The following is a 17,993-nucleotide window of genomic DNA, read 5'->3' as shown; positions in this document are numbered from 1 at the left end:
TTGGTGCAGAACGTTACAGAAGGAGAGGTGCGAAAATATGCGCAAAATGTATTCACACTTTATTCAAGAATATAGGTTGTTGGGGTATACTGCGATAGTTGGAACTTTAATAGTGGCAACTATTTATTTTACAGCTCATACATAGTACATACGTGTTTCAAAGTTCTACTGATCTTCAAAGTAGTCACCAGCACTGCATAGAACTCATTGCCAGCGATGTGGAAGTCGTAGGATACTCTTAGCAGTGCCAGTTGTGTAGACAGTTCAAGCGGCGTGGTCTTGTGTGACTAATTTGTAGCAGTTCTGAAGCGAATGCCGTGAAGTGTTTCCTTCAGTTTAGAAATCGAGTTGAACTCACGACGGCTTAAGTCAGGGCAGTGCAGGAGGTGGTACAGCACTTAGCAGCCCCATCAGTCAAACAAATCAGTAGCAAAAAATGGTTCAAATGGCTCGAGCACTATGGGACTTGACATCTGACATCCCCTAGAACTTGGAACTAATTATACCTAACTAACGGAAGGACATCAGACATATCCATGCCTGAGGCAGGATTCGAACCTACGACCGTAGCGGTCGCTCGGTTCCACACTAAAGCGCCTAGAACCGCTCGACCACACTGGACGGCAATCAGTAACAGCTTGCACTGTACGTGCTTGAGCATTGTCCTGGAAAATGATGGTCAGATCCTGCAGAAAGTGTCATCACTTCTGTCTCTAAGCTGGTCGTAGGATGTGTTCCAAAAATGAACAGTGTAGAGATAGAAGTGATGACACTTTCTGCAGGACCCGACCACCATTTTGCAGGACAATGCTCAAGCACGTACAGTGCAAGCTGTTACTGATTTGTTTCACTGATGGGGTACTAAGTGCGATACCACCTACTGCACTCCCCTGACTTCAGCCCTCGTGAGTTCAACTCGATTTCTAAACAGAAGGAAACACTTCACGGCATTCGCTTCAGAACTGGTGCAAATTCGTCGGGAAATAGACCGCGCTGCTCGAAATGTCAACACAATTGGCACTGCTAAGAGTATCCTACGACTTCCACATCGCTTGCAACGGGTTATACACAATGCTGGTGACTACTCTGAAGGTCAGTAAAACTTTGAAACACGTATCTATTTTGTATGAGCCGTAAATAAATAGTTGTCGTCATTAAATTTCCAACCCTCGTATAAAGGAGATCTGCTTATAAATGGACGGAAATAGTGCAAGAGGCACAAATTACACTTAAAAAAATATATTGGGTTGGTGTGTAAGTTCGTACGTTTTCCTGTAAGTTTAATAAACACAACCGATATACATAACAGAGACTTTAGTCATCAATAATACATTCTCCTTCACTATTTACAAGTCTGCCAGCGCTGGGCTACCTTTTACGTACTGCGACTGTAGAAATCACTTGAGTTTGGGGCGAAGGACTCGTCGAGAGCGAGAGAGGTGGCGCACTGTTTAGCACTCTGGACTCGCATTCGGGAGGACGACGGTTCAATCCCGCTTCCGGCCATCCTGATTTAGGTTTTCTGTGTTTTCCCTAAATGGCTCCAGGCAAATGACAGGATGGTTCCTTTGAAATGGTACGGCTGACTTCCTTCCGCGTCCTTCCCTAATCCGATGAGACCGATGACCTCGCTGTTTGGTCTCTTCCCCCAAACAATCCATCCAACTCGTCGAGACATGTTCGGTGTCCATTTTCATCCAGGAAGGCAGATCCGTGAAGCAAGTTCGATACAGAGCCGAAAAGGTGAAAATCTGAGGGTGCAAGATCAGGTGAATAAGGTCGGCGCTGAATGACTTCACAACCCAACTCCTGTATTGTGTTCTTTGTCAGTCTAGCAGATTGCGGGTGGGCGTTATCGTGGAGTGACATAGCTTCACTCAGTTTTCCTGGTCGTTGTTCATGGATTACGTCTGCAAGACGTCTCAGTTACTGATGATAAATGTCAACAGTGGTGGTTATACCTCGGCGAAGCAATTCGTAGAACACTACTCCATCGTTGATCCACCAGATGCATAACATTACCTTTTGTGGATTCGCGCACGTCTTGTTACGGTGAACAGCTGCTTTGTTACGGCTTAAACATTCCTTTCTTTTCCTTATGTTAACATAAAGATACCATTTATCGTCACCAGCAACGATGCAGGAGAGGAATGGTCGGTTTTGTTCACGAGCTAATTGATCACGACCAAGAAGAGATGAACATACTGCCACCCACTGATTCTTGTGATTTTGGCTTAGAGCATATTGGAAATGTCGTGTGACTAGGGCCTCCCGTCGGGTAGACCGCTCGCCTGGTGCAAGTCTTTCGATTTGACGCCACTTCGGCGACTTGGGCGTCGATGGAGATGAAATGATGACGATAAAGACAACACAACACCCAGTCCCTGAGTGGAGAAAATCTGCGACCCAGCCGGCAATCGAACCCGGGCCGTTAGTTGTTACATTCCATCGCACTGACCACTCAGCTACCAGGGGCGGACTAGAGCATATTGAATCTTCTCCATTGGATGCAAATGTTTCACGATGGTGGAATAATCAGAGTCCATCGTATCTGCGTTATCTAGTACACTGACATGGATAATTGTGGACTAATGCGATTAAACGATCTTCATCAAACCCCGAAGATCTTCCTGAACTTGAAGAGTCACTAATGTAAAAAACCAACCTTCTGTGAACGAGAAAACCGTTTTCTTGTCGTGTTATGTCCAATGGCATTATACATCATGTTGTCTATAGAATATTTCTCATTCGTATCATACATAAATCTGTGTTTAGATTAGATTAGATTTACTTTCATTCCAATTGATCCGTAGTGAGGAGGTCCTCCAGGATGTAGTACATATCAGAAAAACAATACATGACAAATATTTACAACTCAAACACATAAGCTAATGTACCACTCCACAGGTCCCAAGTGGCATGGTCCTCATTTTTTAATGAACGCTATATGAAAGAATCATTTTACAAATACTAACGCATTGAATTTAAATTAAAATTTTTTAAAATTTATTTATAAGGTAATAAACGTGTAATACAACTACTAAATTCTTATTAACAATGTACACATTACTGTACTGAACTGGTGCAGAAGCTAGATTGTACTTACACACACACACTTATTTACAATGAACACATTACTGCACTGAAATTGTGTAGAAGTTATATACACACACAAGTCAGTTGGTTCTACTGAGAAATTCATCAATGGAGTAGAAGGAGTTGGCCACAAATAAATCCTTTAGGCTTCTCTTAAACTGAATTTCACTTGTTGTTAAGCTTTTTATGGCTGCTGGCAAGTTATTGAAAATCTGTGTTCCTGAATAATGCCCACCTTTTTGTACAGGACCAAGTGACTTTAAATCCTTGTGAAGATTATTCTTATTTGTGGTATTGATTCCATGAATTGAGCTGTTGGTTTGAAAAAGTGATATATTTTTTATGATAAATGTCATTAAGGAATAAATATATTGGGAAGCAGTAGTTAGTATCCCTAGTTCCCTAAACAGGCTTCTGCAAGATGTTCTTGAGTTCACACCACAAATAACTCTTACTGCACGTTTTTGTGACCGGAAAACTTTAGCTTGGCTTCATGAATTGCCCCAAAAAATAATCCCATATGACATTATGGAATGAAAATAAGCATTGTATGCCAGCTTTTTCATTTTTATATCACCTATGTCTGACACAATTCGCATTGCAAATAGAGATTTGTTAAGACGCTCCTTGCAGTTGAATTTATTATTTAGCTGTAATCCCAATAATTTAACACCCCTTCTTCTATCTGCTCGTCATCATATGTTAGGCATATACTCGTGGGACACGCCTTACAATTTCTGAACTGCATATAGTGTGTTTTTTCAAAGTTTAGTGACAAAGAATTGGCTAGGAAGCAATGATTAATGTCCCAAAATATTTTATTAGCTGACCTTTCTAAGACTACACTTGATTTGCTACTTATTGCAATGTTCGTATCATCGGCAAACAAAACAAACTTGGCTTCTGGTAATGTTACTGATGACGGATCACAAAATATACCAGTTGCCTGCAATTTTTTGTGTAATGAATTAAGCACATTTTCACTGTAAGTGTAGATAACCTTCTCAATATCAGAACCCTTAGAATCCGAACTGTGACTTTGACAGTATTTTATTTGAGATAAGATGGTTATAAAGGCTACTGTACATTACTTTTTCTAAAATTTTTGAGAATGCTGGCAAAAGTGAAATTGGACGGCAATTTGATGCTATTTCTTTATCTCCCTTCTTAAGCAGTGGCTTAACTTCAGCATGTTTCCCTTTTCAGTTGCAGACACAATAATTATGTCATATTTATCGTTTTTCAAATAGTGTCACCAACAACTGTCTAAAATTAAACTACTTACCGGTAAATTTTCTTCAAATGTAAAGTACAGCTATGCTGTTAGTGTCTTACACAGAGATGACGAAAGTCATGGGATAGCGATATGCACGTATACAAATGGTGTTACCATGATGTACACAAGGTGCAAGGGGGCAGTACATTGGCGGAATGGTCATTTGTATTCAGGACATTCATGCGAAAAGGTTTAAGATGATTATGGCTGCACAACGGGAAATGATAGATTTTGAATGCGGAATGGTAACTGGAGCTAGAGTCATGGGACGTTCCATTTAAGAAATCTTTAGGGAATTCAGTAGTCCGTAATCCGCAATGTCAACTGTGCCAAGAATACCAAATTTCGGACATTGCTTCTCACCAAGGACACCGTAGTGGAGGACGGCCTTCACTTAACGACCGAGCGCAGTGCCGTTTGCTTAGAATTGTCACTGCTAACAGGCAAACAACACGGCGTGAAATAACCGCAGAAAGCAATGAGGGACGTATGGTTATGTTCGACTACTTGGAGACCATTTGCAGCAATTTAGAAATTTCATGTTTCCAAATAACGGTGCCCCATGTCATTGCGCCACAGGTGTTGGCGATTGATTCGAAGAATATGCTGGACAGTTCGAGCTAATGATTTGGCCAGGCAGATCTTCCGAAACGAATCACGTTGAACAATTTGGAAATTTGTGGTAAGTTCCTATGGGTCCAAACTGCTGAGGTCATCGGTCCCTAGGCTTATACACTACTTGTTGTTGTTATTGTGGTCTTCAGTCTTGAGACTGGTTTGATGCAGCTCTCCATGCTACTCTATCCTGTGCAGGCTTCTTCATCTCCCAGTACCTACTGCAGCCTACATACTTCTGAATCTGTTTAGTGTTTTCATCTGTTGGTCTCCCTCTACGCTTTTTAGCCTCCACACTGCCCTCCAATACTAAATTTGTGATCCCTTGATGCCTCAGAACATGTCCTACCAACCGGTCTCTTCTTCTAGTCAAGTTCTGCCACAAACTTCTCTTCTCCCCAATCCGATTCAATACTTCCTCATTAGTTATGTGATCTACCCATCTAATCTTCAGCATTCTTCTGTAGCACCACATTTCGAAAGCTTCTATTCTCATCTTGTCCAAATTAGTTATCGTCCATGTTTCACTTCCATACATAGCTACGCTCCACACAAATACTTTCAGAAACGACTTCCTGACACTTAAATCTATACTCGATGTTAACAAATTTCTCTTCTTCATAAACGCTTTCCTTGCCATTGCCAGTCTACATTTTATATCCTCTCTACTTCGACCATCATCAGTTATTTTGCTCCCCAAATAGCAAAACTCCTTTACTGCTTTAAGTGTCTCATTTCCTAATCTAATTCCCTCAGCATGACCCGACTTAATTCGACTACATTCCATTATCCTCGTTTTGCTTTTGTTGATGTTCATCTTACATCCTCCTTTCAAGACACTGTCCATTCCGTTCAACTGCTCTTCCAAGTCCTTTGCTGTGCCTGACAGAATTACAATGTCACCGGCAAACCTCAATGTTTTTATTTCTTCTCCATGGATTTTAATACCTGCTCCGAATTTTTCTTTTGTTTCCTTCACTGCTTGCTCCACATATATATTGAATAACATCGGGGATAGGCTAGAGCCCTGTCTCACTCCCTTCCCAACCACTGCTTCCCTTTCATGTTCCTCGACTCTTATAACTGCCATCTGGTTTCTGTACAAATTGTAAATAGCCTTTCGCTCCCTGTATTTTACCCTTGCCACCTTCAGAATTTTAAAGAGAGTATTCCAGTCAACATTGTCAAAAGATTTCTTTAAGTTTACAAATGCTAGAAACGTAAGTTTGCCTTTCCTTAATCTAGCTTCTAAGATAAGTCGTAGGGTCAGTATTGCCTCACGTGTTCCAATATTTCTACGAAATTCAAACTGATCTTCCCCGAGGTCAGGTTCTTCCAGTTTTTCCATTCGTCTGTAAATAATTCGCGTTAGAATTTTGCAGCTATGGCTTATTAAACTGATTGTTCGTTAATTTTCACATCTGTCAACACCTGCTTTCTTTGGGATTGGAATTATTATATTCTTCTTGAAGTCAGAGGGCATTTCGCCTGTCTCATACATCTTGCTCACCAGATGGTAGAGTTTTGTCAGGACTGGCTTTCCCAAGGCCGTCAGTAGTTCTAATGGAATGTTGTCTACTCCCGGGGCTTTGTTTCGACTCAGGCCTTTCAGTGCTCTCTGTCAAACTCTTCACGTAGTATCGTATCTCCCATTTGATCTTCATCTACATCCTCTTCCATTTCCATAATATTGTCCTCAAGTACATTGCCCTTGTATAGACCCTCTATATACTCCTTACACCTTTCTGCTTTCCCTTCTTTCCTTAGAACTGGGTTTCCATCTGAGCTCTTGATATTCATATAAGGGGATCTCTTTTCTCCAAAGGTCTCTTTAATTTACCGGTAGGCAGTATCTATCTTACCCCTAGTGAGATAAGCCTCTACATTTGTCCTCAAGCCATCCCTGCTCAGCCATTTTGCACTTCCTGTCGATCTCATTTTTGAAACGTTTGCATTTCTTTTCGCCTGCTTCATTTACTGCATTTTTATATTTTCTCTTTTCATCAATTCAATTCAATATTTCTTCTGTTATCCAAGGATTTCTACTAACCCTCGCCTTTTTAACTACTAGATCCTCTGCTGCCAACACCACTTCATCTCTCAAAGCTTCCCATTCTTCTACTGTATTTATTTCCCCCATTCCTGTCAGATGTTCCCTTGTGCTCTCCCTGAAACTCTGTACAACCTCTGTTTCTTTCAGTTTATCCAGGTCCCATCTCCTTAAATTCCCACCTTATTGCAGTTTCTTTACTTTTAATCTACAGTTCATAACCAATAGATTGTGGTCAGAGTCCACATCTGCCCCTGGAAATGTCTTACAATTTAAAACCTGGTTCCTAAATCTCTGTCCTACCATTATATAATCTATCTGAAACCTGTCAGTATCTCCAGGCTTCTTCCATGTATAAAACCTTCTTTTATGATTCTTGAACCAAGTGTTAGCTATGATTAAGTTGTGCTCTGTGCAGAATGCTATCAGGAGGCTTCCTCTTTCATTTCTTAGCCCCAGTCCATATTCACCTACTACGTTTCCTTCTCTCCCTTTTCCTACTACCGAATTCCAGTCACCCATGACTATTAAATTTTCGTCTCCCTTCACTACCTGAATAATTTCTTTTATCTCACCATACATTTCTTCAATTTCTTCATCATCTGCAGAGCTAGCTGGCATATGAACATGTACTACTGTAGTAGGCGTGGGCTTCGTGTCTATCTTGGCCACAATAATGCGTTCACTATGCTGTTGGTAGTAGCTTACCCGCCCTCCTATCTTTTTATTCATGATTAAACCGACTCCTGCATTACCCCTATTTGATTTTGTATTTATAACCCTGTATTCGCCTGACCAAAAGTCTTGTTCCTCCTGCCAGGGAACTTCACTAATTCCCACTATATTTAACTTTAACCTATCCATTTCCCTTTTAAATTTTCTAACGTACCTGCCCGTTTAAGGGATCTGACATTCCACGCTATTTTACCTCCGGAATATTTTACCCAAGAGGACGCCATCATTTAACCATACAGTAAAGCTGCATGCCCTCGGGAAAAATTACGGCCGTAGTTTCCCCTTGCTTTCAGCCGTTCGCAGAACCAGCACAGCAAGGTCGTTTTGGTTAGTGTTACAAGGCCAGATCAGTCAATCATCCAGACTGTTGCCCCTGCAACCTACGGTACGGCTATCTGTATCGCTGAGGCACGCAAGCATCCCCACCAACGGCACAGTCCATGGTTCTTGGAGGGACACACTACTTTGTCTAACTTAAACTAACTTATGCTAAAAGTACAACATACATGCCCGTACCCGACGGAGGACTCGAACCTCCGCCAGGGGCAGCCGCGCGAACCGTGGCAAGGCGCCCTAGATCCCGCGCGGCTAAACCATGCGGCCATCGAACAATTGTAGGACTTAACCGTGCGCAGAAACTTGCTCAGGCAACAATTTCGCAGTTATGGTCTACTATAGAGGCAGCATGGCGCAGTATTTCTATAGGGGACTTCCAACGACGTGTTGAGTCCTCTCCACTTCGAGCTGCTGCACAACGCCGAGCAAAAGGAGGTCTGACAAGATATTAGGAACTATCCGATGAATTTAGTCATTTCAGAGTATGTTCAACACTACAGTGTAAAGCTAGATGGTTTGTTTGTATTTCTGTCAACGTTTTCCGATGTGTATTACAGAATTGACAGGTTCCATTATCACACTAAAAAGTAACACAAATTTTATAATTTCATTCCTTCCACTCTGTTTAAGAGATACTGCGTTTTATTGAAGCAAGAACAATACTGCAGAACTAGTTATTTCTTCTTTCACTAAAAACTTTTGAAGGCCTTAGGAATCGCCTTAAATGGAAATGAATTGTTTCTTTTTTTAATTTTTATCGCTGGAATAAGATTCAGAAATTAATTTTTGTTACAGAGGAATGCGATGCAGTACGTATTATAAAAAAAAAAAAAATACACCATCACTAGATTACATTTCATTTTTAAAAGCCTTAACTACTGCCCAAGGAAAGGCAAGTAACGTCTGGAAAGGTGGGAATAATGGGTGGAGGATGGTGCGCCGGATGATATATCACTTGTGGGGGTTCTCCAACCGGTTCTGCTTCCAATGTGGCACAGTATATAGTAATGTGATAGAAGATCGAACTTAAGTCCTTTCTTTCGCGAATACACTGTCCAAACTCATTAACAGAGAGATATAAGAAAAAGTATGCATCTGCGGTAAAATTAAAAAAGAAGCATAGCGGAAAATATTTATCGGCGACCGCAAAGAAGTTTAATAGTACAAGGTTACCACGTACGCAGATTTTTTTGAAACCTCTCCAGGGTAGTATTAGTATTCTTTAACAAAAATGAAAATATTTGAGAAAATTTAAAGAATGAAAGGGTTATGGTTTCATTGTCTATGATTACAATTTACGAAATTGGACTATTATTTCCTCCAAAATATACAATTGTAAATGTCTTGCGTGATACTTTTGTAGACATACACCGAAGAGCCAAAGTAGCTAATACACCTTCAAATGGTTCAAATGGCTCTGAGCACTATGGGACTTAACATCTCAGGTCATCAGTCCCCTAGAACTTAGAACTACTTAAACCTAACTAACCTAAGGACATCACACATATCCATGCCCGAGGCAGGATCCAAACCTGCGACACAAAAATCAGCGGTTGCGCGGTGCCAGACTGAAGCGCCCAGAACCGCTCGGCCACCAGCGTGTAGAGTCTCAGTGAGCACGCAGAAATGCCGCAACACGACGTGGCATGGACTTGACTGATGTCTGAAATAGCGCTGGAGGGAACTGACACCATGAATCCTGCAGAGCTGTCTATAAATCCGTAAGATTACGAGGGGGTGGAGACCTCCTCTGAACACAACGTTGGAAGGCATCCCAGATATGCTCAGTAATGATCACGTCTGGGGAGTTTGGTAGCCAGCCGAAGTGCTCACACTCAGAAGAGTGTGGAGCCACTCTGCAGCAATTCGGGACGTGTGGGGTGTCACATTGTCCTGCTGAAATTACCCAAGTCCGTCGGAATTCGCAATGGATATGAATGGATGCAGGGTCTCAAATTAAACACCTTTCATCTATCAATTTTCAAGCATTTTTTTTTTTAATAGGCAACCAGTTCCAGCGTTATACTGCGCCATCTTCAGGCCCCTGACCGACGTTTAGGAATAATCTACCTCGCTGAAAGTGGTTGCCTGATAAAATAAGGTTGAAAATTGACGGCTGAAAGGTGCTTAATTTGACATCCTCTATCGAACAGCCGAGTCCCGCAACGATCGCTGAAAAGATGGACGTAGAGGTAGCGAATGGATGCAGGCGATCAGACAGGATGCTTACGTACGTGTCACCTGTCAGAGTCGTATCTAGACATGTCAGGGATCCCATATCACGCCTACTGCACACGCCCCACACCATTACAGAGCCTCCCCCAGCTTGAACAGTCCCCTGCTAACATGCAGGGTACATGGATTCATGAGGTTGTCTCCATACCCGTACACGTCCATCCGCTCGATACAATTTGAAACGAGATTCGTCAGACCAGACAACATGTTTCCAGTCATCAACAGTCCAATTCGATGTTGATGGGCCCAGTCGAGTCCTAAAGCTTTGTGTCGTGCAGTCATCAAGGTTACACGAGTGCGTTTTCAGCTCCGGAAGCCCTTGTCGATGATGTTTCGTCGAATGGTTCGCACGCTGGCAATTGTTGACGCCTGCACCGAAATCTGCAGAAATTTGCGAAAGGGTTGCACTTCTGTCACGTTGAACGATTCTCTCCAGTCGTCGTTGGTCTCGTTCTTGCAGGATCTTTTTCTGGCCGCAGTGATGTTGGAGACTTGATGTTTTACCGGATTCCTAATATTGACGGCACACTCGTGAAACGGTCATACGGGAAAATCCCCACTTTATCGCTACGTCGGAGATGCTGTGTCCCATCGCTCCTGCGCCGACTATAACACCACGTTGGAACTCACTTAAATCTTGATAATCGGCCATTGTAGAAGCAGTAAGTGATCTAACAACTTTCGCAGATACTTGTCTTATACAGGTGTTACCGACCGCAGCGCCGTTTTCTGGCTGTTTACATATCTCTGTATTTGAATACGCCAGTTTCTTTGGCGATTCATTGTATTTAAAAGAGATAACCACATTCATTCCCGAAAAATAACGAGATTAGTTTCTGCGAAAGAGATGAAATGCGAAAAAGAAATAATGCAATCTGCTGCAAGATTGTACATAAAAGTCAACGCCATAACCGAATTCGAAGGGTACAGTGTAAACAGTATTTTCTATACAGATCACTCAAGATTTGATTATGAAATGCCAAGAATACAACCTCATCGGATATAGGACAAAAGGACACGTATAGAGTGATGAAATCTATTTCATCTGTAACTTATTCCTACACTGTCCAACTTCATACGCCACCTACTGGATTTCTTGGTACAAAGATGCACATTGGTTTCAAGAACAAAATGGACAATCTGGACCAAGAAAGAGATCCTGCACTGAATTTTGCACCTGTACGATGCAGTGCGACAAGTGTGAACTTACGCATCGTCCATACACACAAGTGGACGAAAACCACGTTTGCACTCTCTGACTCTTTTTAAGTAAGCAATTCGTTTTGCCCCGTTACTACTTTGTTCCTGGAGAACTTTACGGATACTGGTCTTCTTCTTCCAACTAATCCTAGAGTGCGAATAATTTTACGAAGTGTGTTTGTACATTCTTCAAAATTTATTTAAGTCTGTGACCTTTAATGGACTTCGTTCAAAGTGGTCTTCCTTATCTCTAACGAAATTGTTCGCCTCTTGTCAAACGACTTTGTGCATTAAAATTATCTAAACATTCCTTCGAAGATCTTCTGGGCCTTTCCTTGTTAGGTCTTGATAAAGTCACCTCTTCACCTCTTCCTAGTTCTCTCTTGATTCGCCGAATACCAACTGCTTCGACCACTCGTTTCAATGTGGATTTCAGTTTCAGTGGAGCGCCTAGCACAGCTCCTTTCTTGATACACAGGCAGACATTTGCAACCACTTCGCTTGTTCGACTATGAAGAGCTTTGCCCTTTAACTTGATTTGTACAAGCGGCGTCTACAACTTGTAATGTGTTTTCACTAGTGGAGCGCTCCGGTTGACTTGATGGCAACACGTTCGAAGCTGACGATCGACCGAGCTGAGTGTATCGCACATCTTGTTTACAGTGCTCGCGTCTGTTTGCATGAACTGTACCTGAGTTACGCGTTTACTTGTATTTGGCTCAGTAGGGCGCTGTTATCTTGTTAACACACTGCTGGCTTTAAAAATTGCAACACCTTGAAAGCAACATAACAACAAACATTAAATGGCATGATGTGTGCTGCTTGATTGAATATACAAGTGAAAAGATTTTAGCAGAACCTGACAAAAGAGGTAGGAGTAACGTTAGCTACATTTTGTGTATAAAGAAAGATTGCTCAGCGGGTTTATCATTCAGATATTGCATCTGAATGTTCGTTCTTATAGAGAAGATTGTGTTTTGCCTCATGTAAAAAGGAGAAACATCGACATCGTAAGGGGGGCGGGGGTGGTGGTGGGGGGGGGGGGGGGGGAGGTGAGGGGGGGGGAGGTCTACCTAGGCTGCGGTTTATCTTTCTGCGATATTGTTGTTCTTATTGGTAGCGATCCCAAGGTGTCATGCGAATAAGGGTTTGACGGGTTCAGCACAGAAACAATATGTAATCAAAATTATCCGGACACCTGGCTGGAAATGACTTACAAGTTCGGGCGGCCTCCATCAGTAATGCTGGAAGTCAATACGTTGGTGGCCCACCACTCTCGCAGGCATGTCCAATCAGGTGCTGGAAGGTTTCTTGGAGAATGGCAGCCCATTCTTCACGGAGTGCTGCACTGAGGACATGTATCGATGGCGGTCGGTCAAGCTTGGCACGAAGTCAGCGTTAGAAAACATACCAAAGGTGTTCTGTAGGATTCAGGTCAGGACTCTGTGCAGGCCAGTCCATTACAGGGATGTTATTGTCCTGCAACCACTCCGCCACAGGCCGTGCATTACAAACATGTGCTCGATCGTGTTGAAAGATGCAATCGCCATCCCCGAATTGCTCTTCAACAATGAGAAGCAAGAAATTGCTTAAAACATCAATGTAGGCCTGTGCTATGATGGTGCCACGCAAAACAACAAGGGTTGCAAGCCCCCTCCATGAAAAACACTAACACACCATAACATCACCGTCTCCAAATTTACTGTCGGCACTACACACGCTGGCAGATGACGTTCACTGTGCTTTCGCCACACCTACACCCTGACATCGAATCGCCACATTGTGTACCGTGATTCGTCATTCCACACAACTTTTTCCACGGTTCAATCGTCCAGTATTTACGCTCGTTGCACCAAGCAAGGCGTCGGTTGGCATTTAGCGGCGTGATGTATGGCTTATGAGCAGTCGTTCGATCATGAAATCCAAGTTTTCTCACCTCCCGCCTAACTGTCATAGTACTTGCAGTGGATCCTGATTCACTTTGGAATTCCTGTGTGACGGTTTGAATAGAGGTCTGCCTATTACACATTACGACCTGATTCAACTGTCGGCGGTCTCTGTCAGTCAACAGACGAGATCGGCCTGTACGCTTGTGTCCCTTTACGTTCCCACTTCACTATCACATTGCAAACAGTGGGCCTAGACATGTTTAGGAGTGTGTAAATCTCGCGTACGGACGTATGACACAAGTGACACCCAATCACCTGACCAAGTTCGAAGTCCGTGAGTTCCGCAGAGCGGTTCTAGGCGCGTCAGTTTGGAACCACGAGACCGCTACGGTCGCAGGTTCGAATCCTGCCTCGGGCATGGATGTGTGTGATGTCCTTAGGTTAGTTAGGTTTAAGTAGTTCTAAGTTCTAGGGGACTGATGACCTTAGATGTTATGTCCCATAGTGCTCAGAGCCATTTGAACCACTTTTGTGCTTGTTTGCAGCAGGATAAGTAACTACACGAACAGTAGGATGACGCCTGGAACATCACGGATTGTCAGCACAGCACAAGTTAAGTTCAATTTTTGTGTCCTATCTCTGAGAACACTGTAACGCTAACTTTCAGCAAGATAAAGCAAGATTCTGTATTCGCCGTTCTGTCTTGACCAATCTAGATACTGCGGCTGTTCTAGAGGTACACTGGCCAGCACATTCTCCAAATCTCTCATCCACTGAAAACTTCTGGTATTGGGCTGCCGGAACACCTCACACCGCCTCTTGCCAACCACTATGGTTGAAGAAGTCTTGTACAGAGCTGAAGCAGCATGGAGTGACGTACTTGTATCGAAGCTCTGATCGACTCGATGCGCAGCAAGGGCTAGAGGCATTGTAGCTTAAAGAGTTGGCAAGTCTGTGTACTTATTTTGCACCCTATATTCCCGCAAACCACCTAAAAATTTAGTCATATATTCTTGCTACAATACTATATAGCACACAAGTACAATTTCATTTTTTAAAAATATTTTTATGGGCAGTAGTGTCATTCCGTCTTCTCCCCTCTGTAATCGTGCTGTAAATTCAATAAACAGAGACGAAAAAACGCACGAAGGAGTTGTGTGTCATAAACGAAAGTTAGTAGGCGTGTTTCTATACCTAATAAGGTGTCTATTCAGATGTCTGTTCAGATGTCTCTGAGAATGCAAATCAGGTTTGCTTTAAATACACGGTGTAAAGGTCGTGAGAGTTAGTTATCTTTGAGATTGGAAATGATGAGTCGATGATAGTCAAGAACGCCTTTACGTCGACAAAGACGCCATTGTCAACACCACACTGAGTTTGAACGAGGTTGAATTTTCGTTCTCTGATAGGGCAGCAAGACTTGGCAGGAATGTAGCCGCTGTACACGATTCCTGGCAGCGGTGGTCACAGGAATGTACGGTCGGAAGAAGACCGGGCTCTGTAAAGCCACGTGGCACTACCGAGCGAGAAGACCATTGTGTTCAATGTACGGCGCTGGAGCATTGTACAGCACCTGCAGCAGTAATCTGAGCAGCAGTTGCCATGACAGTGGCACATCTGAGTCGTGCTCACTCCCTACTATGCGTTTTCGTGAACTTAGCTGTCTATCTGTGTTTGGTTTCCCGCCCTTGTTGCAGTTACGCTATGGTTCTTCTTCCTTCTACGTGTGGCAGCAGTGATGTGTATCGATATTAGCACTGTGTACCATCTTTGGTTTTGTGCATATAGCTTCTGGCTAGGGGGCCTGCGGCCAGTCGGTTAGTTGATGCGGACCAGGGAAGTTAGCAGACCGATGTGGCCGAGCGGTTCTAGGCGCTTCAGTCTGGAACCGCGCGACCGCTACGGTCGCAGGTTCGAATCCTGCCTCGGACATGGATGTGTGTGATGTCCTTAGGTTAGTTAGGTTTAAGTAGTTGTAAGTTCTAGGGGACTGATGACCGCAGATGTTAAGTCCCATAGTGCTCAGAGCCACTTGAACCAACCAGAGAAGTTATCTCGGCGCGCTGCAGTCGGCTGGGTCCGCTGGCGGTCGCTGTACAGTGTCGGAGCAGGTGTGGAGCTGTCCGATCGCTACGAGCTTCATGGTTCACCGACCCAGAATGTCAAAGTTGAGTAGTGGTTTCAAGTATCCAAGCCACGTCCATTCACGTTGTGTGGTTCACTTCGGTGGTTCGCTGTTGGGGTGGTTTTCCTATGAGCAACACCGAGTGTTCGTATTGCTGAAATTTAGCCGCCATGTGGTGCAATTAACTATGTTGGTTGACTGCAATTCAAGTGCACCAGCGGAATTTCTGGCTTGTGGCCGTTAGTGTTCCGGTTACCTGCCCTGGCCACTAACGTAATTTCAGGCAGTGTGTTTGCCTCACCTGTTGTTGCTGTCCAACACGATGTGTAGTTTTGACAGCTTAATACGTATACATATTTGAGTGTGGATAATCACGTCCGTAACATTTTCTGTTTGAATTCTCATTTACCGTTTGCTGGGAACTAAGTCGTTTGTCTGTCGGTCCGTGGCTGTCCCTCGGTTGGGTTCTGACAGATCAAGTGTAGCTGGGCTCACCACCTGTCTCACCTAAGTGAACGAGGCCAGACCGACCCCCTGGAGGCTTCTGAGAGCTGTTGTTTTCACTGTCTTTCTCAGGAGTGTTTAATTGTCTGTTTTTAGTCTATCATAGCCATTGATTTAAAAAAAAATTCTTGGTTTTACTGGATTTTATGTAAGTAAGTTTGAATTCCGGCAAGTGGATTTTTGCTGAAAGATTATTGCCATTGTGTTTTCTTTTATTTTAGTCCGGTTTTAGCGACTTAAAACATGTGGTTATATTTTTTTTATTTTTTGAATTAATTGTGGGCATTCAGCCTTGGAACCTTATTCTTAAAATTACATTTCAAGTTTAAACATTGATGGCTTCTGCCTTTGATAGGTTATGGTAATTTATTTTAAAATCTTGACAATATTGCTGTTGGCCTTCAGCCGTTTGTATTGCATCTTGTTTATGTCTGTCTATCCACCCTTGGCTTGAGGCTACCAGCCTAGCTAAAATATATATATTTTTTAATTATTTCATTTACAATGTTAACTGCAAATTTATCATGTTGCTTTTTAAGATTTATTGTTTGGAGGCCTTCAGCCGTGAAAGGTTTGAAGTTTGAAACTCGTAGTTGTAAAAGTTCGGCTATGTGCCGCTTTGGTTGTAAATGTTATTAAATTACAATTTTAAGGTGAAACTGACACCAACCTTATCTGACCCTTTCCAAAATCCTAATCACCTGTTCTGACCAGCGGGTTTTGCGGGCGTTTCAAGTAGTAATGTTACAAATCGGTTACTTCAAGGACAGCTCCGAGCGAGACACCCTGTAACGTGCATCCCACTGACCCCAAACCATCGCCATTTGCGACTTCAGTGGTGTAAAGCAAGAGCTCATTGGAGGGCAGGTTGGATGTTTGTCGAGCTTTCTCGTGAAAGTTGGTTCTTCCTCAGTGCCGATGATGGACGAGTGTTGTTTAGGAGGAGGTCATTTGAGGGCCTTCAACCAACATGACCGCTCGCTGGCACACTGGACCTACACCTAGAGTTATTGGCTGGGTTACGATTTCGTATGATAGTATGAGCACTCTCACGGTTATCCCACGAACCCTGACTGATAATCTGTACGTCAATCTCGTGATTCGACCCATTGTTCAAACGTGTGTGAAATCTTATGGGACTTAACTGTTAAGGCCAGCAGTCCCTAAGCTGACACACTACTTAACTTAAATTATCCTAAGGATAAACACACACACCCATGCTCGAGGGAGGACTCAAACCTCCGCCGGGACCAGCTGCACAGTCCATGACTGCAGCGCCTAAGACCGCTCAGCTAATCCCACGCGGCTGAACGGAATTCCAGAGGATATTTTTCAACAGGATATCGGTGGCTCACATACTAATCTTGTAATCCAACACGCTCTACAGAGTGTCGATATGTTGCTTGGCCTACTGGATCACCATATCTATCTCTATTCGAGTACATATGGGTCATGCATCTCCAGAGTCACCCACAAACTGCATTATCCTTCCCCGTATTGACCCACCAAGTGCAACAGGCATGGAACTACATCCCTCAAACTGACTTCTGGCACCTGTACAACACAATGCAAGCACTTTTGCACGCTTGTATTCAAAATTCTGGCAGTAATACCCGTTATTAATGTACCAGCGTTTCACATTTCCAATGGCTTATCACGCCCTTATATTACCCTGTGATCTTGCAATGTTGCCGCGCGGGATTAACTGAGCGGTGTCAGGCGCTGCAGTCATGGACTGTGTGGCTGGTGCCGGCGTAGGTTCGAGTCCTCCCTCGGGCATGGGTGTGTGTTCGTCCTTAGGATAATTTAGGTTAAGTAGTGTGTAAGCTTAGGGACTGATGACCTTAGCAGTTAAGTCCCATTAGATTTCACACACAGTTTTTTTCTTGCAATGATATTCACTTACATATGTTACCTAGACAAATGTATTTC

This window comes from Schistocerca gregaria, chromosome 1, assembly GCF_023897955.1.
Source record: "Schistocerca gregaria isolate iqSchGreg1 chromosome 1, iqSchGreg1.2, whole genome shotgun sequence".
NCBI lineage: Eukaryota > Metazoa > Arthropoda > Insecta > Orthoptera > Acrididae > Schistocerca > Schistocerca gregaria.
The sequence above is the reverse complement of the archived record's forward strand: the minus strand, read 5'-3'. Positions refer to the sequence as shown.